The 25,964-nt window shown below is 41.3% G+C and overlaps 1 long non-coding RNA gene across 1 annotated transcript in view; it reads right to left on the bottom strand.

Moving 5' to 3' along the window:
- Positions 1–12,243: 12,243 nt before the first annotated feature.
- LOC148146965 (uncharacterized) overlaps positions 12,244–25,964 on the bottom strand; it is a 372,591-nt gene continuing 358,870 nt past the window's right edge. The window contains exon 4 of the long non-coding RNA XR_015760166.1: positions 12,244–12,376. This is a non-coding gene — a long non-coding RNA (uncharacterized LOC148146965). The remainder of the gene's footprint in view (positions 12,377–25,964) is intronic.

Raw genomic sequence — 25,964 nt, 5'->3', positions numbered from 1 at the left:
GAACCCATGCCTCGAGCATTATTCTAGGACTCTAAATTACTACATTGTGACATTATCACTACACCATTGCCTCCCCAGGGGATGGCATTTTATGATTCCACCCATTTTTATGACGGTTTACTGAACCATTGGTGACTCACTGCATGAATACAGTTTCCAGTGTTGGACTGAACCATGCCCATATGGACGTTTTGAGAATTGAATTCATTGTAGTGGGTCAGTCAGAGTTTCTGCATTTGACTACTGTCTGGGGAAAAAAAAGGATACACCATATCTGGACAGGAGCAGGCTACATTATGATGTCACCACTGCCTCCCTTCCATCTCCTCCCCATGGGAACAAAGCTTGCTACCATCTCTGCATTGAATCACACATGAATAATGGCCATTTGAGCAAAGGATTCACGTAATTATACATTAGTATGAGTCATCACATCAGGGATCAGAGAGGAAAACATTGGAATTATTAATTTAAAAAAACTCTTTAGAGAAAAGAAGCTAATTATTTTTTGATATTTCTCAATTATTGCATATTTAATGGTAAATTTGAAGTGTCACGAATCCCTGGTTTCTCCTTTTGATTCTGGTGACACATTCCATTAAAAAGCACACAGTTGTAAACCCAATATCTGTGCCAGATAGATTAGAACTTTAAATTTGTTTAACTGACAGACATGTTTATTAATAGACAGCACTTATTGAACCAAAATATGAATATTCATCTTCATTTATTTTTCAAGGCACTCCATTCCATAAGGACCGAAGTGCTTTTTGACCGATTTCTTTCCCCCGTTACCACAGTGACAGCCTTCACTCCTGGGCCCTGACAGAGGTCTGCAGAATTCATTGTGGGTCCTGAGAGAAGGGAGCGAACAATCTCTCCCAGCTGTCCATAAACACTCATTAAGAGAGGCAAATATCCAACAAAATCTCTGTGAGAATTTTTAATCACGCAAAGAGTCTGCTAATTAGGTAGCTGATGGGGCATAGAGAGCACAAGGACGAATTCTTTAAACAAAGGACTGGAAACTTTGCGAGCTCTAATTGCTTGGGCAGAGATTTCATTCCAGAACTTGGGAGGGAATTACTGTACACTGCTGATAAAACAAAGTGGCATACATAGCAAATGGTGCAGTAAAAAAGTTCAAGTGTGTTATGTTAGCTGAGGCAAGACCTGTCATTTCACATACACCTAAACTGCTGAAGGGACATAATAGACACATCATTGATCATTCTAGTCTCAAGTTTGAATCTATAAATTCAATTCTGCACTGTGTAAACAGACTCCAGTACAATAGATTGTGTTTAGACTTGCCACTGCTTCTTTAATTTCACTTAACCCTTTGGGTACTAAATGCTCTCTATAGTATTTCAAATTTCTTGCATGCAATTCCTTGCCAAACCAAATCTCAGTAAAATTCTAATATTGAATGTTTGGAAACACATATGAAATATTACAGGGCATTTCTTATTCCAGGGAATGTCTGCAAAATTAGAACACTTTAACCTTTATGTATAACCACAGTAAAAGAAAGTTTTAGTTAAGGGTGTCAATTATCATTCCAGCTTTTCAAGCTCAGTACAAATGGTGTTGAATTGATTGTTTTTACAACAGCTCACCAAATCCAGCAGGGTTGCATCAAAATTGTCTAAAAAGAGTTCAGCCGATAATTAGAAAAGGGTACAAAGCTTGTTCAGGATGTGTGATCTGTGGTACACATGGCCACAGAAACAGAAAGATGGCAAGCAAGTAGATCCTAAATGGCTACAATTCAAGATAAAGAAAGTTCAGAGTGAACAGAAAAGTAGACATATCAAATTCAGAAGTAGTACAGAAGGGTTACAATGGCAAGACTTCTACCGTTTGAAGAGGTGAATGTTCTACTATGGGAAATATTTCCAAATGGTTCCAACATCCCATGCTAATACCAGGTAGGCACCCTAATCAACTTGGCTTCTGTGTGCCTCAATTGTAAATGAAGCCTGGAGTTACTGCTGATTCCCACCATTGCACCTTAACCATTGGGAATAGTCGTTTAACGCACATGTGAATGGTTGTTACGTTACCATAGTGTACATCTTTTGACAAGTTGACTAGAGCTGCAAATTAGCAACAAATTATGAGCAGTTGTATAATGTGGGTGCAAGGCCTCTGGAGTGGGTATGGATTAAACAAACAAAGAGAAGACAAATGTACAGAACAGGAACAGGCCCTTTGGCCCACCAAGACTGTGCTGGCACATGATGCATTTTTAAACTAAAAACCTCTGGCCTCTGCAGAGTCTGTATCCCTCTATTCCCTGCCTGTTCCCATTTCTGTTAAGATGCCTCTTAAACATTGCTATTGTATCCACCTCCATCTCTGGCAGTGCGTTCCAGGTACTTACCACCCGCTGTATATAAAAAAAGTCATTCCTCACATCTCCTCTAAACCTTCCCCCTTTTACATTAAACTTATGACCTCAGTAACTGATAGTTCTCCCCCTGAGAAAAAGACTCTGACTATCCATTCTATCCATGTCTTTCATAATTGTGTAAACTTTTCTCAGGTTGCCCCTTATTGTTCAACATTCATGTGAAAACATACCAAGTTGTCCAATCTCTCCTCATAGCTAATATCCTCCATATTAGGCAACATCCTGCTAAACCATTTCTGTAGCCTCTCCAAAGCTTCCACATCCTTCTGATAGTGCGGTGACCAGTACTGTACACAATATTCCAAATGTGACTGAACTAAAGTTCTAGAATGCTGCAAAATAATTGGCCAACTTTTATAATCTAAGCCCTGACCGATGAAAGCAAACATGCTACCATATCCACATGCTACCATATCTTGACCACCATATCCACTTCAATTGTGACTTGCAAAGAACTGTGGATCTGTACACCTGGGCAGTGGCTCACAATGATATCAGCCACTCCCTGGCCTTACATTACTGTTGATACTACTAACTAAGGAAAATACAAAGAATGTCTTCAGATTTTCTCTTGTTTTTAAATAAAGTTATATCTATATCTATAAAATTATACCTGTGGATTGGGAGAAGTCTTGAAGCAATGTCCAGATTATCAAACTAACAGTATGTGCTGCACTCAAACCTAATCTTGAATAGGACAACTAAATGCATCAGAGTAGGAGAACAGGATAGAGGTGATGAGACTTGAGTACAGTGATAAATAAGTGCAACTTGGGAATTTGGTAGAGGTAGGATATCTCTGTTCAATGACTCTGAAGATATACATTAGATGAACAGTCAGACTGTGACTTGGAACTTTAAAACTGCAAGCTAGTTATAAAGGTTGGTTTAACATAAACTGTCTAGCAGTGGCATCTGTCTGTCAATCAATTGAAAGAGATTGTCCATAGAGGTGTTAATTCATGTAACAGGCAGCTGCCTTAGTAGTTTCAGCAATTAAAATATTTTTTTTCAGCATCTAGCAGCTGGTGAAAGTTCAAAACCATTAATTAGTTGAGCAGGTAGGTAATTTGTTGTAATAGTTAAGATTTAATTCTTCTAAATGGAGTAGTTGCTTCAACCAGTATTGGCCAGGCACAAGTATTGCATTAAATTTATAGCTTAATTAGTTAAATTATATATAACTACAGACAACAATGGAGTGGTATTTATGAACATGAAACCAAACTGATTGAATAAAACACAATAAAGATGGTAGGGAGGTGATGTGTTGAAGCTGTATCATGGCCATGAAATTAGGTGTCAATATGATCCATGGTATCTGTATCTGTAAGCTTGAGGAACATTACCTTCAAACTGATGAAACTGAGTCTGAGCTGAAAATGTGTTGCGAAAAAAGCGCAGCAGGTCAGGCAGCATCCGAGGAGCAGGAGAATCGACGTTTCGGGCATGAGCCCTTCTTCAGGAATGAGGAAAGTGTGTCCAGCAGGCTAAGATAAAAGGTAGGGAGGAGGGACTTGGGGGAGGGGCATTGGAAATGCGATAGGTGGAAGGAGGTTAAGGTGAGGGTGAAAGGCCGGAGTGGGGGTGGGGGCGGAGAGGTCAGGAAGAAGATTGCAGGTTAGGAAGGTAGTGCTGAGTTCGAGGGTTGGGACTGAGACAAGGTGGGGGAAGGGGAAATGAGGAAACTGGAGAAATCTGAGTTCATCCCTTGTGGTTGGAGGGTTCCTAGGTGGAAGATGAGGCGCTCTTCCTCCAGCCATCGTATTGCTATGGTCTGGCGATGGAGGATCCAAGGACCTGCATGTCCTTGGTGGAGTGGGAGGTGAGTTGAAATGTTGAGCCACGGAGTGGTTGGGTTGGTTGGTCTGGGTGTCCCAGAGGTGTTCTCTGAAACATTCCGCAAGTAGGCGGCCTGTCTCCCCAATATAGAGGAGGCCACATCAGGTGCAGCAGATGCAGTAAATGATGTGTGTGGAGGTGCAGGTGAATTTGTGGCGGATATGGAAGGATCCCTTGGGGCCTTGGAGGGAAGTAAGGGGGAAGGTGTGGGCACAAGTTTTGCACTTCTTGCGGTTGCAGGGGAAGGTGCCGGGAGTTGAGGTTGGGTTGGTGGGGGGTGTGGACCTGACGAAGGAGTCACGGAGGGAGTGGTCTTTTCAGAATGCTGATAGGGGAGGGGAGGGAAATATATCCCTGGTAGTGGGGTCTGTTTGGAGGTGGCGGAAATGACGACGGATGATACGATGTATATGGAGGTTGGTGGGGTGGTAGGTGAGGACTAGTGGGGTTCTGTCCTGGTGGCGATTGGAGGGGCGGGGCTCAAGGGCGGAGGAGCGGGAAGTGGAAGTGGTGGTGGAGAGCATCGTCGACCATTTCTGGGGGGAAATTGCGGTCTTTGAAGAAAGAGGCCATCTGGGTTGTTCGGTATTGGAACTGGTCCTCCTGGGAGCAGATGCGGCAGAAATGAAGGAATTGGGAATATGGGATGGTGTTTTTACAGGGGGCAAGGTGGGAGGAGGTGTAGTCTAGGTAGCTGTGGGAGTCGGTCGGTTTATAGTAAATGTCTGTGTTGATTCGGTCACCCGAGATAGAAATGGAGAGGTCTAGGAAGGGGAGGGAGGAGTCTGAGACAGTCCAGGTAAATTTGAGGTTGGGGTGGAAGGTGTTAGTAAAGTCAATGAACTGTTCATCCTCTTCATGGGAGCACGAGGCAGCGCCGATACAGTCATCGATGTACCGGAGGAAAAGGTGGGGCGTGGTGCCAGTGTAGCTGCGGAAGATGGACTGTTCCACATATCCGACGAAGATGCACCGTGTCGGTGCCCATGGCTACTTCTTTAGTTTGGAGGAAGTGGGAGAATTGGAAAGAGAAGTTGTTCAGAGTGAGGACCAGTTCAGTCAGTCGACGGAGGGTGTCAGTGGAAGGGTACTGGTTGGTACGGAAGAAGCGGAGGGCTTTGAGTCCTTTGTGATGGGGGATGGAGGTGTACAGGGACTGGATGTCCATGGTAAAGATAAGGCATTGGGGACCAGGGAAGCGAAAATCATGGAGGAGGTGGAGGGCATGGGTAGTGTCCCGAACGTAGGTAGGGAGTTCTTGGACTAAGGGGGACAGGACCGTGTCGAGGTATGCAGAGATGGGTTCGGTGGGGCAGGAGCAGGCTGAGACAATGGATGTAAAGTGGATGAACTGTTCAACCTCCTCGTGGGAGCTCGAGGCAGCACCTATACAGGTAAAGTGGATGAACTATTCAACCTTCTCGTGGGAGCATGAGCCAGCGCCGATACAGTAAAGTGGATGAACTGTTCAACCTCCTCGTCCACACCTCCCCCCTTACTTCCCCAAGGGATCCTTCCATATCCGCCACAAATTCACCTGCACCTCCACACACATCATTTACTGCATCCGCTGCACCCGATGTGGCCTCCTCTATATTGGGGAGACAGGCCGCCTACTTGCGGAATGTTTCAGAGAACACCTCTGGGACACCCGGACCAGCCAACCCAACCACCCCGTGGCTCAACACTTCAACTCCCCCTCCCACTCCACCAAGGACATGCAGGTCCTTGGACTCCTCCATCGCCAGACCATAGCAACACGATGGCTGGAGGAAGAGCGCCTCATCTTCCACCTAGGAACCCTCCAACCACAAGGGATGAACTCAGATTTCTCCAGTTTCCTCATTTCCCTTCCCCCACCTTGTCTCAGTCCCAACCCTCGAACTCAGCACCACCTTCCTAACCTGCAATCTTCTTCCTGACCTCTCTGCCCCCGCGCCCCCCCCCCCCCCACTCCGGCCTATCACCCTCACCTTATCACCCTCACCTTCACCTCCTTTCACCTATCGCATTTCCAATGCCCCTCCCCCAAGTCCCTCCTCCCTACCTTTTATCTTAGCCTGCTTGGCACACTTTCCTCATTCCTGAAGAAGGGCTCATGCCCGAAATGTCGATTCTCCTGCTCCTTGGATGCTGCCTGACCTGCTGCGCTTTTCCAGCAACTGATCTCCAGCATCTGCAGTCCTCATTTTCTCCTAGAAACTGAGTCTGAGCTTTGCACACTGAGATGAACAGACAGATGGAAAGTCACCTCAGCACTTGGTCAGGAGGCAGTCACATCCCTCTTCCTACAGTCATCATAAAGTTAAAGCTTTTAAAATAAGTATACAAAAGTACAGTTTCTATACTTAACAAGAATAATGATTTATTACAAAGAATTACATTTTAGCTATAGATAAGCTGTTATAACTGGACAGCATATAACACTATAAATTAAACTCAAATAAAACCTTTATAAACACCTCTTTGCACACACACATGTACAAACAGACAAGGACAAACAGGTTATGCGGGAAGGAGAACTATATGGCGTTTCAGTGGTTCCTATTCATGGGTTGTTGAGATGATCCATTTTGGTCAGAACTTTCCCGTCCCGTCATCTTTCTTTGGGTGCTTCCACGCATTTGCAAGAGATACAAAGTGGCCTGTGCTTATATAAATGTTCTTCCACTTCTCAGTTAAAAGTAATTGCCTTCAACATCTATGGAAGGAAAGGTAAACTGGATTTGTTCATGTTTAAAATGGGTTTTGACAACAAAGAACAGAAAATGCTTCTGTGCTGGTGGAGATCAAAACACTCTTCTCCATGCTGTTCACAGGTCCAAGCTGTTCACTTAGCTGAGAGCCAATCGCATATTTGTTGGCAGGCAAAAGGCCTTTGTCATTGATAACTGGTTACTAGTGCATAGACCAACCAACATCTTGTTACAATCCAGCTGCATCTGTACACAGTACCCCTCAGCTGCAATTATTTCAATTACTGTTTGTTAAGTTCACTTTATCCTTACCATTAGTGTCAGGTTACTTGCTTTTCAAAACATGCAGCAATCCTTTACAACAGTGGTTTTAAAACAGATTTTACCGAGTTCAGCCCAATGTTTTCAAAAGCACAAAAGGGTAAAGATACAGTTTTCACAGAATTTAAATGAAGATACCTTATCTTAATGCACTGAATATCTGCAATATGTTAGCTAAAATAGAGATCAAAGTTTTAGATGTAATTACATTTACAAATACATGATTCTAAGATGACCAAGATTTGGAAATAATTATTTCAGGGTACACAACATTTGAAAAGGAATGACAGAATGAGAATAGAAGGAAAGGTAGCACTGATAATAAATGATGACATAAGAACATTAATTGAGAAAGGGCCTTGGCTCAGAAAATCAGGAAATAGAATCTGTACAGATGGAGATGAGGAATGGCCAAGGTCAGAAATCATTGGTGAAAATAGTTTATTGACTCCCTAAAAAATATTATATAATTGAACAGAACATTAAACAAGAAATTATTGATTTTTACAAAAAAGGCGATATAACAAGGAGACATGCATCTGGAGAAGGGTTAATCCTTTAGGACATGGATAATAAAAAATAGTTTCCCTCAAAGAGGATTGTCAATCTATGAAATTCCCCACTCTAGAGGGTTGTGGGTATGTCAACATTGATTATACTTAAGGCTGAAACAGACCAATTGTCTGTCACTGAATCAAGGGATCCTGGGGGGTGCGCGATAAAATGGAATCGAATCCATGATCATTCTGAATGGCACAATGGACCTCATGGATTTTCCTGCTCCTATCTTTTTATGTTCTTGTTTTCAGAGCTTTGTCAGATGGCTAACAGTTGACACTGCAAATGAAGTGTTATTATACTGTGTTCTATCATACCCATTACTACGCTTTAAAAACAAACTTCTTTGATGTAATTTGCCTCTATGGAAAATAAATTGGATCAATATTAATACAATAGCATTGCAATAAAGTACTGAACAATGTCCTAGGAATTATTGTGCTTGAACCAGGATTGTGATTGGCTCAGATTTTCCATAAATTGCACGTTAAAAGAGCCAATTACAAAAATCATTATAGCATAGCCCATTTAATCAGTCATTTAGCAATTCAGCCTAAACAAAAAGGACAGAAAACACTTAACAATCGCACATATTTTACACAGAAGTAATTAGAAATTTGACAGTATGCTAACTATATTTAGAGCTTTAGCAAAACAGACTCGATTGGGAATGTGTATGTAAGAGCAAGGTTGATTCTGGAGTTGGCAATGATTAACAGGATGTGAAACATGGTTTGATATAAGCCTTGCTTATAGTCTTGGGGAATCTTACAGTCATCTGAGCAATGTGGGTTGTGGTGAGATGAGCAGCAGAATCGAATGAGGTATCAGTGAGGCCCATTTGATATCAAGACTATTGCTCTCTATCTTTTTTGGCTTTTCACAAATGATGTGGCAAGATTCTCGCTAAGCAATAGCGAGATGCCAATTGATTTCGAGTAATGCCTGTGAAATGCTTTATTAATGCTGCAACTCACCTTATTGATATTCTGCCCTGTTTTACCAAACAAGCTTTTTGTTGGGAAAATTGGAGGAAAGTTGAAAAGTGTGGTGCTGGAAAAGCTCAGCAGGCTTATGCCCAAAACGTTGATTCTCCTGCTCCTCGGATGCTGCCTGGCCTGCTGAGCTTTTCCAGCACCACACTTTTCAACTCTGGTGTCCAGCATCTGCAGTCCTCACTTTCTCCAAAATTGGAGGAAACCAGAGCATGTAGCTGATGGATTCAGCTTGCCACTTTCTATGAATGACCTCCATGTTGTTTGTGATCAAACCAGATCCCAGGGGCACAATCAATGGGCATCAGGTGCATGCTCCCTTTCTGCATAGACATTGGAATTTGGCATTTGTTAAACCAGCATGACCACATAGCCCTGTGGTGTGCCACAGAGGTCGGTTCTGGGACCTTTGTTATTTATTACTTACATATATGATCTGGATGTAAATGTACGAGGCATTATTAGTAAGTTTGCAGCTGATACAAAATTAGAAGGTATCATTAACAGTGAGGAAGGTTATCAAAAATTACAGCGGGATCTTGATCAGATGGGGAAGTGAGCTGAGGATTAGCAAATATAATACAATACAAATAAGTGTGAGGTGTTGCACTTTGGAAAGTCAAACCAAGGTAGGACTTATACAGTAAATGGTAAAGTCCTGAGGAGTGTTGTGGGACAGAGGGACCTAGGAGTACAAGTACATAGTTCTTTGAAAGCAGCATCACATGTAGACAGGGTGGTGAAGAAGGCATTTAGCATACTGGCCTTCATCAGTCGAGGCATTGAGTATAGGAGTTGGGACGTTATGTTACAGTTATTTAAGTTGCTGGTGAGGCTGCACTAGGACTATTGTGTCCAGTTTTGGTCACCCTGCTATAAGGAGAAAGTGAGGACTGCAGATGCTGGGGATCAAAGCTTAAAAATGTGTTGCTGGAAAAGCGCAGCAGGTCCAGCAACATCAAAGGAAAAGGAGAATTGACGTTTCAGGCATGAGCCCTTCTTCAGGAATGAGGAAAGTGTGTCCAGCAGGCTAAGATAAAAGGTAGGGAGGAGGGACTTGGGGGAGTGGCATTGAGAATGCGATAGGTGGAAGGAGGTTAAGGTGAGGGTGATAGGCCGGAGAGGAGCTGGGGGCGGAGAGGTCGGGAAGAAGATTGCAGGTCAGGAAGGTGGTGCTGAGTCCGAGGGTTGGGACTGAGAAAAGGTGGGGGGAGGGGAAATGAAGAAGCTGGAGAAATCTGCATTCATCCCTTGTGGTTGGAGGGTTCCTAGGGGGAAGATGAGTCGCTCTTCATCCAGGTGTCGTGTTGCCATGGTCTGGCGATAGAGGAGGCCAAGGACCTGCATGTCCTTGGCGGAATGGGAGGGGGAATTAAAGTTTCAGCCACGGGGCGGTTGGGTTGGTTGGTGCGAGTGTCCCAGAGGTGTTCTCTGAAACATTCCGCAAGTAGGCGGCCTGTCTCCACAATGTATAGGAGGCCACATCGGGTGCAGCGGATGCAGTAAATGATGTGTGTGGAGGTGCAGGTGAATTTCTGATGGATATTGAAGGATCCCTTGGGGCCTTGGAGGGAAGTGAGGGGGGAGGTTTGGGCGCAAGTTTTGCATTTTTTGCGGTTGCAGGGGAAGGTGCCGGGAGTGGAGGTTGGGTTGGTGGGGGGTGTGGATCTGACAAGGGAGTCACGGAGGGAATGGTCTTTCCGGAACGCTGATAGGAGTGGGGAGGGAAATATATCCTTGGTGGTGGGGTCCGTTTGGAGGTGGCGGAAATGATGAAGGATGATCCGATGTATCTGGAGGTTGATGGGGTGGTAGGTGAGGACTAGTGGGGTTCTGTCCTGGTGGCAATTGGAGGGGTGGGGTTCAAGGGTGGAGGAGCAGGAAGTGGAGGAGATGCGGTGGAGAGCATCGTCAACCATGTCTGAGGGGAAATTGCGGTCTTTGAAGAAGGAGGCCATCTGGGTTGTTCGGTATTGGAATTGGTCCACCTGGGAGCAGATGCGGCGAAGGCGAAGGGATTGGGAATATGGGATGGCGCTTTTACAGGGGGCAGGGTGGGAAGCGGTGTAATCTAGGTAGCTGTGGGAGTCAGTCGGTTTATAGTATACGTCTGTGTTGAGACGGTCGTCCGAGATCGAGATGGAGAGGGGAGGAAGGAGTCTGAGACGGTCCAGGTAAATTTGAGGTTGGGGTGGAAGGTGTTAGTAAAGTGGATGAACTGTTCAACCTCTTCGTGGGAGCACGAGGTAGCGCCGATACAGTCATCAATGTAGCGGAGGAAAAGGTGAGGGGTGATGCCAGTGTAGCTGCGGAAGATGGACTGTTCCACATATCCAACGAAGAGGCAGGCATACCTAGGGCCCACGCGGGTGCCCATGGCTACTCCTTTGGTTTGGAGGAAGTGGGAGGATTGGAAGGAGAAGTTGTTAAAAGCTATAGGAAAGGCATAATTAAACTGGAAAGAGTGCAAAGAAGATTTACGAGGATGTTGACAGGACTAGGAGGCCTGAGTTACAGGGAAAGGTTGGGATAGAACTTTATTCCTTGGAATGTAGGAGAATGAGGGGTGAACTTGTGGAGGTGAAGAAAATCATAAGGGGCACAGATAGGATGTATGTATATAGTATTTTTTCCCAGAGATGGGGAGTTAAAAACTAGAGGGCATAGGTTAAAGGTGAGAGGGGAAAGATTTAAAAAGAACCCGAGGGACAACTTCTTCATGCAGAGAGTGATGCATACATGGAATGGGCTGCCAGAGAAAGTGGTTGAGGCAGGTACAATAGCAACATTTTAAACACTTTTGGATAGGTACATGGATAGGAAGGGTTTCAAATGTGGGCAATTGGAACTAGCTGAGTGGGCATCATGGTTAGCATGGGTCAGTTTGGGCCAAAGGGCCTGTTTCTGTGCTGTAATGCTCTATGACTGTATGACTCTATGAACGTAAAGTTATAGAGGGTACAAGTTAGGAGCTAGGTAGAAGAGCATTTGGAAAAAAAGGCATAGATGAGGTGTTTCAATGGAACTGAATTGGGACTGAGTTGAGTAACATTATGGAGGTGAAACTGACTGCTTCGTTTTGGTGATGGAAGGGCTCTATGGTAAGAAATTAATCTTGGAACAAATATGACATCAAGGTTGCAAAAGCAGAGTTCAGCATCAGGCAGTTTGCCAGCAAAAGGGATGGAGTCCATGGCTCAGGAAAACAGTTTGTTGTGGAAGCTGGATGCAATAGTTTTGGTCTTCCCAATATTTAGTTGGAAAAAAACGTCTGCTCACCCAGAACACATTTCATCCCCTTGAAGTTTGTGATCAAATCTTAATGAAATATCCCTTGCCTTGGTGCATTTTTATTAACAAAGTGTAACAGCATTTCCACTGGAGTGAGAATAATATTCACATGACTTGCCTGATTTTTGTTTTTAACTTTCTGGGGGCTTGATGTAATGTGTTCCAGATCTGCCCAATTATTGTGAGGGCAGAGTAAACCTTCATAGTGTATTTTTCATCTTTCCAGTTGCAGAATGATGCTACTGAAGACAACAGCCCTGTAGAAGAATAGAAAATTAATTGAAACAGCCAGCAATTTATATTAATAATCTTCTAGGTATAGATACTATCATCCAGAAGATTATGGCAATAAAGTTAGAAGATTGTTTAAACAAAAGACTTGGAAGAAAATAATTATTTTAGAGGGACATAATGTACTTGTGAATTTTAAATGGTCTGTTGTAGCAATAAAGTACAGCCATAATCAAAGTAAGGGAAAGCATGAACGGTTAATATGGCGTAAATATGGCTGGGAGGGTTTCAGGTTAAACATGCATTGTTTTCATGAAGAATTGCTTGGAATAATGTATTCCATGCTTGGAATGAACTGCTAACACTCAAATGTTACTACCTGAGTAGCATAGCCTGTTTGTGACAATGGTGTCTCACTGTCTGACCCACCATTGAAAGGTAACTGACAGCGTAAAGTTACTGTATTTGCATGGCAGTCATAAAGTAAACATCTCACTGTAAGTTGGGTCCTGCTGTTGCATTAACCCTTTTACTAACTACCAATTAGTGCCAATTAACTTGTATGGCACTTAAATATCTATTAAATGTGCAGTCACATTCCTTCAGGTATCACTTGTTGTTCACTTATTTTGAACACCTTAAAAATGTGAAATTTAAAATGTAAAAATTGTTTTACTTTCACTTTTTTTCTTCCTTAACCTAATGTTTTTGACCCACTCTAGTACTCTTACTGTATCACTTTGTCATTGACTTAATCTCCTTTGATTCACTCTCCCATTCAGTCTGGTGGCTGTTTAATTTCCTAATTCTTCCATATGATTGGTTAAGGAGGTGCACAGTCAGTTGTCTCTTCACTCAGGTCCCAGTTTTCCTTCAAATAAAATAATGAACTGTGGATATTGGAGATCTGAAACAAATGAAAACAGAAATTGCTGAAGAAACTCAGCAGGTCTGGTGGCATCTGTGGGGAAGAAACAGAATTAATATTTCAAGACAAGAAGGGTAATTGGACCAAAATGTTAAATCTTTTTTCTCTTCACAGATGCTGGCAGACCTGTTGAATTTCTCCAGCAATTTCTGTTTTTGTGGCCCAGTTTTCCTTGCTGTTCCATTATCAACTTGGATTTTAGCAACTTGCAATTCAAACAATTTAGAATGTTCAGGGGATCAATAATACTGCAAATTCTGATCCATTATTTTACTAATGTGCAAATGATAGAATACTTTTTGTCACTTGTTCATAAAAGAAAGTAAATATACCAAACGCTTTACGAAAGAGTTGGAATCACTTTAAGGAATTTTTATCAAATGTGGCCACTTCTTATTTACCTGCAATTAACGTTTGTGCTTAGATTTGGATTGAAGCTAAGCTCATTATTAAATCTGCAATCTGGAGAACTGTCTGTAAATCATTAACCCAGTACCCCCTCAACTTCCCAGGAACAATTTAAACTTGAGCATTAATAACATCATAAAAAGTAATGTATAAATTACACATTGACAAACATTTAAATTCTGATCAGCTCCCACACTACTTTATCTACTTGCAATATAATGTTTTTCCCTACAATGTCATTATAAGGCCTACAATTAAACATAGTAACTGAAGTGGAACTGAGCTCCTTAAGAGTCTGTAAGGCGTGGGCATATTTGTTTACTCCTGAAATTGTGAGAAAATCGTAGAAATCATTTGATAAATTAAAAGATGTTTTGCAATTCTGGTACGTTTAATGAATAATGCAACATTTTTTGTACAAGGTACGAAGGGATATCTGATTATGAAATAATAATATTTCAATATTATTAAGTGATTGAAATATAAATTGTCAATATCAAATGAATAATCTGTGTCTCGAATCATGAACAACACTGTTACATAAATAATGTGTGATAACCAAAGGTGCACTCTTAGTTAAACACAAAACTAGCAAATGAGGATAATTGTGATTGACCCCCTCACTGCACCTACATATTACTTCTGATTATCACCATGCTCATCATTTTGTCAAAACCTGACAAATATTTGATAAAACCAAGATGAGTTCATCCAAAAAGCAGGCTTGCCCAAACACTTGGACATATGTCTTTAGCCTACTTTCATATAGAAGCTTCCAAAAATTAATCCTCATTTTACCTCTATTCAAAATTCAGCTGTAGGCTCATCAACTTCCATGCAGGTCTATGAGGAACTGGACTAGTCTTCAACTGAGTTACAGAATGAAACTAGAAGTTATAAGCCACAGCCTCTTTCCAAATGACTGCGAAAGAATCCAAACACAGAGTAAGTCTCTAACAGTAGAAACAAGATCAGAACCTTTGAAAACAGTAAATCCTGTAAAGTTCAGAAAGCCATTTAAAGAGAAACCAGCTTGGCATATAAATTCCTTGTTGCTTTCTGGATGATGAGATTTTATTTTTTCATGAAATATTTTCTCTATTGTTACTGATGCACTGTTAAGTACAGTATTTTTACATTGTAATAGAATGGGATTCTGGGTAATCCAAGATGGAGGAAGGAGAAAAATATGGCTGTAAGAGCTGCTCCTTTTTTGAAGTACTTTCAGTGTTGGAGCTGATGTCCTCGAATTCAAGGAATAGTAACTACAGTTTTATTAGCTGTTGCATTGATTTGGAACTTTGTGAAGAAAAGGAGCAAAACACTGGCACTTTAAAAGGAGGAAGACAGTCAAAGGGCAGTGACAACATGGTTCTCTTTGGGCCCTATCTCTACCTATCATTTACCACTTAGCCCATCCCCACATCCTAACTTCTGCATATAAACTGACATTTTCCTAGCTACCTTCAGTTCTGAGGAAGGGTGACCAGACCCGAAACGTTATCTTTGATTTCTCCTCACAGATGCTGCCAGACCTGCTGAGCTTTTAGCAACTTCTGTTTTTGTAAGGACTGATTATGGATAGTCAATATGGCTTTGTGTATGGGAAATTGTGTCTCACAAACCTGATTTGTTTTTTGAAGAAGTAACAAAGAGGATTGATTAGGGTAGAGCAGTGGACATGATCTACATGGACTTCATTAAGGCATTTGACAAGGTTCCTCATGGTAGACTGGTCAGCAAGGTTAGATCAGGAAACAGAGGGTAGAACTAGCCATTTGGATACAAAATTGGCTTGAAGGAAGAACACAGAAGGTGATGTTGGAGGGTTGCTTTTCATACTGGAGGCCTGTGGCCAGTGGTGTGCCACAAGGATCAGTGCTGGGTCCACTGCCTTTTGTCATTTATATCAATGATTTGGATGTGAACATGGAAGTATGGTTAGTAAGTTTACAGATGACACCAAAATTGGAGGCATAATGAACAGTGAAGAAGGTTACCTGAGTACAATGAGTACAATCAGATGGGCCAATGGACCCAGCTGGCAGATGGAGTTTAATTTAGATAAATGTGAGGCACTGAAATTTGGAAAAGCAAATCAGAGCAGGATTTATACACTTAATGGGAGGGTCCTGGAGAGTGTTGCTGAACATAGAGACCTAGGAGTGCAGGTTCAAAGTTCCTTGAAAGTGGAGTCACAACTAGACAGGGCGGTGAAGAAGACATTTGGTATGCTTGATAAGTACATTGAGTATAAGAGTTGGGAGGTCATGTTGCGGCTGTACAGGACATTGGTTAGGCCACTTTTGGAATATTGCATGCACGGGCGGCACGGTGGCACAGTGGTTAGCACTGCTGCCTCACAGCTCCAGAGACCTGGGTTCACTTCCTGCCTCAGGCGACTGACTGTGTGGAGTTTGCATGTTCTCCCCGTGTCTGCGTGGGTTTCCTCCGGGTGCTCTGGTTTCCTCCCACAGTCCAAAGATGTGCAGGTCAGGTGAATTGGCCATGCTAAATTGCCGGTAGTGTTAGGTAAAGGGTAAATGTAGGGGGTATGGGTGGGTTGCGCTTCGGCGGGTCGGTGTGGACTTGTTGGGCCGAAGGGCCTGTTTCCACACTGTAAGTAATCTAATCTAATCTAATCAATTCTGGTCTCCCTGCTAATAGGAAGGAAGTTGTGAACCTTGAGAGGGTTCAGAAAAGATTTAAAAGGATATTGCCAGGGTTGGAAGATTTGAGCTATAGGGAGAGGCTGAATAGACTGGGGCAATTTTCTCTGGAGCATCGGAGGCTGAGAGGTGACTTTATAGAGGTTTATAAAATCAAGCAGGGCATGGATGGGGTAAATAGACAAGGTCTTTTCCCTGGGGTGGGGGAGTTCAAAACTGAAGGGCATAGGTTTAATGTGAGAGGGGAAAGATTTAAAAGGGACCTCAGGAGTAATGTTTTCACGGAGAGGGTGGTGTGTGTATATGGAATGAGCTGCCAGAGGAAGTGGTGGAGACTGGTACTATTACAGCATTTAAAAGGCATCTGGATGGGTATACGAATAAGAAGACTTTACAGGGATATGAGCCAAATGCTGGCAAATGGGACTAGATTAATTTAGGATATCTGGTTGACATGGACGGGTTGGACTGAAGGGTCTGTTTCCGTGCTGTACGTCTCAATGACTCTATGTGTCTATTTTATTGAGCTAATGTCAGATGAGGAGAAACACCTTCACCTTGGGCTGAAAACTTTCTGATCCAAAGAGTTGTGGGTGCTCAGTCTGGAGTGTATTGAAGACTAAGATAGATAGATTTTTGGAAATGAAGGGCATTAAAGAATGAGACAAGTTTGAGGAGTTGAAGTGGAAGATCAGGCTTGATACTGGATGATAGTGCAGGTTTAAGGAATCTTATGACCTGCTCTGATTTTCATACAGTCTTATCAAGCTTTAATGTGGAAACTATGCAGCCAATTAGGACAGAACATTTGTAAACATCCTGCCCCCTGCTGGAGAAACTCAACAGATCTTTCAGTGACTGTGGAGAGAGAAACAGAGCTAATGTTTGGAATTCAACATGACTCTCACTCTTGCTCTCCCAATTGGAGAGTCACTGTCAAGGCCAGTATTCATGGCTTATCTCTGAATGCTCTTCACAGAGTCAGGGTGAGCTGCCACAATTGGAGGACAGTGATGTAAGGCCAGAGGGTGGCTACAGGAAGCCATCCAATTACTCTTGCCTCCGATCCCCTTCTCCCAATAACCAGCCTCCAGGAATTCCACCCACCCACTCCACCCCCCAAAAAAAAATCTGTCAGTGTAACTCTTCATGGTGTGCAGCTTGGGACTATAGTAATACTCCCAAACTCCTTGAAGATATTGGAGTGTGATAACTCAGAGCTGCCAGCGTGTTATACTGCTGTGACTGAGAAGCCCTTGGGTAGATTCATTGCCAGCAGTTCTTCTCATTTTTATTAGTCTCAGCCATTGATACCCAATGGGCAAGGTTGCCCATACAGTGCTCAGAAGGAGATAAGCTTAGCCTTGATTACTGTAGAGGGAGGTGTTTATTGTTACCGTTAACCCAAAGACCCAGGAAATGTTCTAGGGACCTGGGTTCAAAACCTGCCATGGCAGATGATGGAATTGGAATTCAATAAATGTCTGGAATTAAGAGTCTAATGATGACCATGAAACCATTGTCAATTGTTGGAAAACCCACCTGATTCATTAATATCCTTTAGGGAAGAAAACTGCCTTTGACAAAGAGTCATCTAGACTCAAATTGTTAGCTTGCTGTTTTTCCATAGATGCTGTCTGACCCATTGCAATCTCCAGCATTTGTTGTTAAGATTACAGATTCCAGCATCTGCAATAATTTACTCCTAAATCCATACCTGGTCTGGCCTACATGTGACTCCATACTCATAGCAATGTGCTTGACTCTTAACTGTGCTATAAATGCTGGCCTAGCCAGTGATACTCACATCCCATGAATGAATAAAATAAACTTTTAATTTTAGCTAGATACATCATCGCCTCCTCTGTGAGACATCAAACTCAACAAGAGTAAGTATATATTGCCTTGGTATGAGAACAACAAGAACAAGACAAACTAACATTTTTTGTAACTAGTTAGCTCTTCCTACAAACAGTACTTTAGATATTTTCAACCAACATGTTCCAAGATATTATTCATCTCTGGGACTTGAATCCAAGCATCCTCAGCCAGAGGTAGGGACATTGCAACTCTGCCACAACAGTCCTTTGTATACTGATAGGATTTGCTTATCTGATAATGTCCAACAACCCTTTCAGATGTTAACTGTCTGATATAACATTGGCTGTTGGCTCCTGATTGAAGGGCAGCAGCAAAAGGGCAAGACTTAAGTGAAACATTTGCCATACAGTACCTAGGTACCAAATGGATGGTAAGCTCTTTCACTGATGGAGGTAGGGGATTTGGTTACCTGTCAACTCACTTGCCCGAACACTTGCCCGCTACTTAAAGCAGTACCTGTTCTGCGCACACAAACTGAAGTTAAAACAAAAGCACTGCACAGGCTGAAGATCTGAAACAAAAACCGAAATCGTTGGACAAAGTCTTCTGGAGAAGTGAGCCTAGACTCAAAGTAGTTTCAAAGGCTGATTAAAAACATGCTTCCTCTGCTAACCATTAGTAGTTTATAAATATTGGGGGGAGGTGCGGCGGCTCAGTGGTCAGCACTGCCGCGTCATAGCGTCAAGGACCTGGGTTCGATTCCCGCCTCGGGCGACTGGCTGTGTGGAGTTTGCACACTCTCCCTGTGTCTGCGTGAGTTTCTTCCGGGTGCTCCGGTTTCGTCCCACAACCCAAAGATGTGCAGATCAGGTGCATTGGCCATACTAAATTGCCCATAGTGTTAGGTGCATTAATCAGGGGTAAATATAGGGTAGGGGAATGGGTCTGGGTGGGTTACTGTTCGGAGGGTCAGTGTGGGCTTGTTGTGCCGAAGGGCCTGTTTCCACACTGTGGGGAATCTAATCTAACCATCACTTAACCTTGACATGATATTTGAATCCAGGTCCCCAAATTTAGACACTAACAGCATCATTTGTATGATCAGTGCAGCTTTAGTGCCTTCATTTTCTGGCCCCAAACGGCTCACAACAATAAGCTTAGGGTTATGCTTTTCTGCCCAGTTTCTGTTTACTCCTTCTGTCTTGATTGTATTTCTTATAATATCCGCTAGATGACATCTTTACAAGAACAGAAATAGGTTAAATTGCAAATGGAGTTCTGAAATTTAATTTACCCTCAAATAAACTTGTCACAATTGTTCAAGGCCAAATTGCTTATTTTATTTATCTTTACTCAGTTCAGCATTTTTCCTTTTTTTTGATTTCCTGTTCAGCTGCTCCTTTTAAATCTGTCGTCTCCATTATTATATCAATCATTTCATGGCCTATTTATGATTTAAGCATAGTGATCTCTTTTAGAAAAGTTTTATGATTTTCTTCAATTTTCAGGTCTTTTTCAGTGGAAGATGCTTTACCCCTTGCACGAGAGTGTAGGACGAGACGGTGTAATCTTAGAATAAGGGATCTCGCATTTAACACAAATGAGCAATTTGTTCTCTCAGATGGTTGTGAATCTGGGGAATTCTTTAGTGCAGAGTGCTGTTGAGGCTGGATCATTAGGAATATTTAAGGCTGAGAAAGATATATTTTTAATCAATAAGAAAATCAAGGGTTTCGGGGAAAAGGCGGGAGAGTCTGTTGAGAATTGAGATTAACTATGATTTCAAAGGCAGAACAAACTAAATGGTGTGCGTCTTATAAACTTATGATTTTATTTGTGTTCCCTTTTAAGCAACAAATCCTCTGAAGTATTTTGTTGGCTAATTAGGAAACAATAGGGACTACTTTCTGATATATCTTCTGATCATGAAGTAATTTGTTTTAGAGGAACAATTTTCTTGAAAATAAATGTCGAAGAAATAGAATCTTTATCAGTTTTATTAATTATTTTCTCCCTATCTTCCCACACCATATTTTATTTACCAACATCAACTAGGACAGGACCATATCCAATCTCTCTATCCTGCTCATCATGTGGACACCAACAATGAAAGAAATTTGCCTTGGGTGGGTTTGAATTTGATTTATTGTTGTCACATGTACCGAGATACAATAAAAAGTGTTGTTTTGCGTGCTATTCAGGCAGATCATACCATACAAAATGCATCAAGGTAACAGCACAGAGTTCAGAATACAGTGTTACAGCCACAGAGAAGGTGCAGAAAGAGAGATCAACATTAACATTTCAGAGGTCCATTCAACAATCTGACAGCTGAAGGGAAGAAGCTATTCTTGAAACTGTTTGTACATGTACTCAAACTTTTATATTTTCTGTCCAGCAGAAGAGGGTGGAAGAAAATATAAGCAGGATGGGAGGAGTCTTTGATTATTAGATTAGATTAGATTAGATTAGATTAGATTAGATTAGATTAGATTACAGTGTAGAGACAGGCCCTTCGGCCCAACAAGTCCACACCGACCCGCCGAAGCGAAACCCACCCATACCCCTACATTTACCCCTTACCTAACACTAGGGGCAATTTAGCATGGCCAATCCACCTGACCCTGCACATCTTTGGACTGTGGGAGGAAACCGGAGCACCCGGAGGAAACCCACGCAGACACGGGGAGAACGTGCAAACTCCACACAGTCAGTCGCCTGAGGCGGGAATTGAACCCGGGTCTCAGGCGCTGTGAGGCAGCAGTGCTAACCACTGTGCCACCGTGCCGCCCACGGTTATGTTGGTTGCTCTCCTGAGGAAGCGGTAAGTATAGTTGGAATCAATGGAAGGAAGGCTGGTTTCCATGACGGACTGGGCTATGTTTATGCTGTGATATTCCCCCATACCCACCTAGCTTGTTTGATTGGGGAAAATACTTGATAGCAACAGAATGAAGATTTTGGTTTGGGCAGATGTAAACTGGCATCTCCTGATCCATGTTTGGAAATGCCTTGCCACAATTTAAGCCAGTCCAGTGAGAGGGGCACTCTGGATAGTAATCATGGAGAATTATGACACAAAGGAAGAAAACCATCCAAAACATCTGATGTCGAAATATCAGGAAGGTGAGGACAGCATGAGGAAATGACTTTTAGGTTGAATTAGAAGAGAGGGAAAATGTTACAATAATATGTTATTCATCAGGCTTCCCCTTTAAATTTAATTTTACTACAATTGTCACTACTCCTAGTTGATGAAAGTAAGCATGAAAATTACTTCAATAAACTGCATAAATAAATATTGATTTAGTTTTCATCATTAATTTCATCCCCTCCATCACAAATACATAACTGGCTTTCATCTTTTTTTAAAGACAATGTTTTGAAAAATAGCTTCTTAAGTCAAATGCGCTTTGTAAATTAACATATGGGAAGTCCACAAACTGAAAAGGGCAAAGAATTATCTATTTCCATATGTGTAGTCACCCCATTTACCAACTAATAAGGAATTCTCAAATCCAACCAACTAGCCTGCTATTTCAAGCTATTAATTGCTGTAATGATTAGTAAAGAACATCCCAAATTAGAAAGCCCACTTAATTATAAAAGATACAAGCCTGACTAAACCAATCTATCATTCTAATACAAGTATTAAGTATAATGTACTATTGCCATTCATTCCTTTTATGTAGAAGTCTATTCAAAATACAATGCTTCCTGGTAAATTGATTGTGAGATAAGAGTTCAAGTGCATAAAATTTGGTTATACATTTGCTGAATTTCTCTCTTGCCATAAAGCTATATGTTTATTAGAATGAGTCACTGCCAAGTATAATAAATTAACACTGCACAGGTTTTACTTTATAATTTAGGTTGTTCAAGGACTGTCACCAAACTGTTGCCTATGTTGATCATACAAAGTATATTCACTAACACCCAACTAATTTATCATTTTTCTGGATATGATCCTTTCAGCTGTTCTCAAAAACGTGCAAATAGCATATTCTTCCAATTAAACATTTAAACCTTCAATCTCAAAGGGGTTAAATATTTAACTTTAGCAATAAAATCTTAGTGCTATTCTGTTTGAGTTGCCAGATGGAACAGTCATTATAGTACTACATCTGAATTTTTAAGACTATACTGATAAAGCAGCTTAAGATTTCAAATTGTGTCTTAATACTTCCAGTTGTTTCCAATCTCATTCTTTATTTAATTAATGCTGTTTTCTCATTTCAGGACTGTTTCAATTACGAGGGACAATTTTCTATTCTTGATGTAACACTATTCATGTGGAGTAATTCCTACCTTTCTAATTTTAACACATGGAGACCATTTGACTTAATAGTGCTTGAACCTTACTGTTTATCAGACAAGTTAATATATTCCTAGCACAGCGAAAGCAATTTTACAAAAGAATAAACTTAAATCAGAAAAGAAAGGATTTTGAAATAGGACTAATAATTCCTATAATAATAATAATAATTCAACTTGAAAAATTCAAACTCTCCTGAACCTTATTGACAGATTGTATCCAGTTATGGACTGGGACAAAATAAAAGACAGAATAAAGATTTTAGTTTGGGCAGATGTAAACTGGCATCTCCTGATTCATGTTTGGAAATGTCCTGCCACAATTTAAGCCAGTCCAGTGAGAGGGGCACTCTGGATAGTAATCTTGGAAAATTATGACACATGAAGAAAACCATCCAAAACATCTGATGTCAAAATATCAGGAAGATGAAGACAGCAAGAGGAAATGACTTTTAGGTTGAATCTTCATTTCACATATAGTTAGAATGCCTACAAGTACAAATTGATTAATGGTACCCTTCTCAAAGATGGCCATTCTGCTTGAGTAGAAGGGTTGTAATTTCCAAGCACTTATAGTTTGTTGTATAAACATTCCATAACGTATGAAAGATAAAGCAAGATATAATTTGATACATTAAGCAATTAAGTTGGACTGTAACAGCTTCACTGAAGGTGGAGATAGAGATGTAACTTTTACTATTATGTTTTTCATTAATTCAAGCCTGCGATGCTGTTCTCCACATTTAGTTGTTACTTTGCAGTATGGTGATAAACACCATAAAGCAATTTCATGGAATGATGAAAGCTGCGTTTATAATACTTCTCTTGTTGAGTCCTTAAATTTAGCCAAACTTGCTGTGAGGAGATGACAGGTATACGTCCCATTGTGATGCTGCTGCTCCTTTAACAAGGTTATGCTGTCCTTGGCTATTTTCAGAGAGCTTATTAAAAACAGCAATTGCAAAAAGTCTCAGTTTGAAGGGTTTTATGGCCAATTTGATTTTAGCTAATAGATACTGCCTCAAGCAAAAGCCTTTCAAGATTAAAAAAAAACAGTTGTACAATGAAAGGGGAGTGACAGTTCTCCCAGCTCAGCTTTTCTCTGGTTGGTTTGGTTGTAGCAGTCTGGCTGTACACTGAAAGTAGTCAATCAGTTTGGAAGCTGTTGGACCCAAAGAAGCAGGTCCATGCTGATCCTCCTTTTTCTCTCTGGCATCTCTTCTGTAAGACCCTGTGTTTGATTTTACCTTTTTAGTCAAGAGGTGTTTTTGGGGATTGTTGCAGGAATTTGGAACAGCGTCATTAAGTTGGGATAATCTGTTGGGTTTTTTGGATAGATTAAGTTATTCTGTATTCTGTTCTCTTTTGTTTATGTTTCATTCAGTAATCTTGCAAATAAATTCTGTATCGTTTAAAACTGTGTGGTTGGGCCAGCTGCATCCCTCCTACTTAAAACAACGAGCAAAGTTAAGGTTCAGGCTACTTTCTTGAAATGTTTTGAGGGGGTCTGGCCTGGTCCATAACAATATGCAACTACGAGAGAGCAAAAAGAATTGGAGGGAAAATAGCATTGAGATTTCACTTGTATAATTTCTAGTGATTGGTTTAAAATTGTATTGCCAAAGGCCTATAGAGAATTAGCATTGATAGCAATTATGGACCTTGTGATTTAAAATCCACTACTTGTTTTTGTAATCTAAATCAAAGGTTTAAATAATTAGTGATTTTTGAAGGTTCATAAAAAAACTTTCTAAAATCCAGGGACTTGAGTTTTGGCTCTTTGAACTTGACCACAGGATCAGGAAAAGGAGACAAAAAAGTGAATACATGAAAATGATGAGTGTCCATCAGGAGAAATAGTCACTGATAATGATATAACACTTTCTATCGTCAAACAAATTCATTCACATATGTTCCCAAAATCTAGTGAAGTAGTTCATAGAATCATATTGTAGAATCTGTACAGTGTGGAACCAGGCCATTTGGCCCATCAAGTACACACTTACCCTCTGAAGCGCGTCCCATCCACACTCATCCCCCCACCCTCCCTTTCCCTGTAACCTTGCACTTCCAATGGCTAACCCACCTACCATGCACATCCCTGGGCAATTCAGTATGGCCAATCCACATAACCTGCACATCTTTGGACTGTGGCAGGAAACTGGACCACCTAGAGGAAACTGACAAGGACTTGGGGAGAATGTGCAAACTCCACATTTGTTGGATATTACGATTTTTTGTTCTAATCTGTAGATGGTACATATCTGACAATTGGCAATAAATTTCTCAACAGACACACCAGACCACCACATAGATGACAAAGATCTGGCCTGGTACTTGGTGATTTCCAAGTGTCCTTGGTGCACCCTCCACAAGAAAAGCTGGACTGATTAATCATTCATCAGATGCTTGTATGTCATCAACAATGATAAAATGATTCCTGTGTTTGAAATATATTTTTACGGCCAAATCCTTATGACTTTGATGCTGTCCTATTGGTTGAATGTCAATGGCTGTTGAAACATTCCTCGTCTCATTTGTTCCTGTTGCATCCAACTAGGCTGAATGTGATTTGTTAGCCATTGTGCCATCATGATGCATGACTTGATACCTTGGATGAAACCTACATCATGACTGGTAAGGCTGTCAACTATTACTCTGGAGAGGACTTCAACCATTAACTGCAGCTTCCCCAGCTCATGAACTGTTTTGTAAGCAACTCTTGTAAGGTTATGTCAAATCTTTTGTATTCTTGAAAATGGGTAATAAGCGTTGATCCAGAAATCTTAATGCAATAAAACAGAGTCAACATGGTTTTGTGAAAGTGAAATCATATTTGGCAAATACGTTAGAGTTTTTTGAGGAAATAAAATGCAGAATTCCAAAGGGAAATTGGATTTCCAGAAAGCATTCAACGTGGTGTCATTAAAAGATCATTGCGCAACACCAAGAGCTCAAGGTATTGGGGCTAATGTACTAGCATGGATTGAGGATTTGTTAACACACAGAAGACAAAGTCAGGATTAATGCGTCTTTTTCAGATTGGAAAGGTGTAATTATTAGAGTGCTACATTGATCAGACCTGGACCTCAATTACCTCATTGTTAATGACTTGGAGGAAGGGCAGAGAGTAGTGATTCCAAATTTGCTGATGATACAAAAGTAGGTGGAAAGGGCATTTTGTGATGAGTACATGAGGAATGTGCAAGGTGGTATAGATTGGTTGAGTGAGTAGGTAAAAACTTGGCAGATGGAGTTTAACATGGGAAAGCGTGCAATCCTGCACTTTGTTGGAAGAATCAAAAGGCAAGATATGATTTAATTGGAGAGAAATTGCAAAACCTGCAAGACAATGGTATCTGAGTGTTCTTAGCGTGAAATACTGGAAGTTAGAATGCAGGTACAGCAAGTAAATAAAACTTGAATGAATTTTTGGCCTTTATTACAAGGGGGTTGGATTTTAAAAATCAACAA

Source organism: Chiloscyllium plagiosum, unplaced genomic scaffold (genome assembly GCF_037043375.1).
Source record: "Chiloscyllium plagiosum isolate Xiang-an unplaced genomic scaffold, Cpla_swu_hap1 HiC_scaffold_18, whole genome shotgun sequence".
Taxonomy (NCBI): Eukaryota; Metazoa; Chordata; class Chondrichthyes; order Orectolobiformes; family Hemiscylliidae; genus Chiloscyllium; species Chiloscyllium plagiosum.
This window is presented reverse-complemented; position numbering and strand designations above follow the sequence as displayed.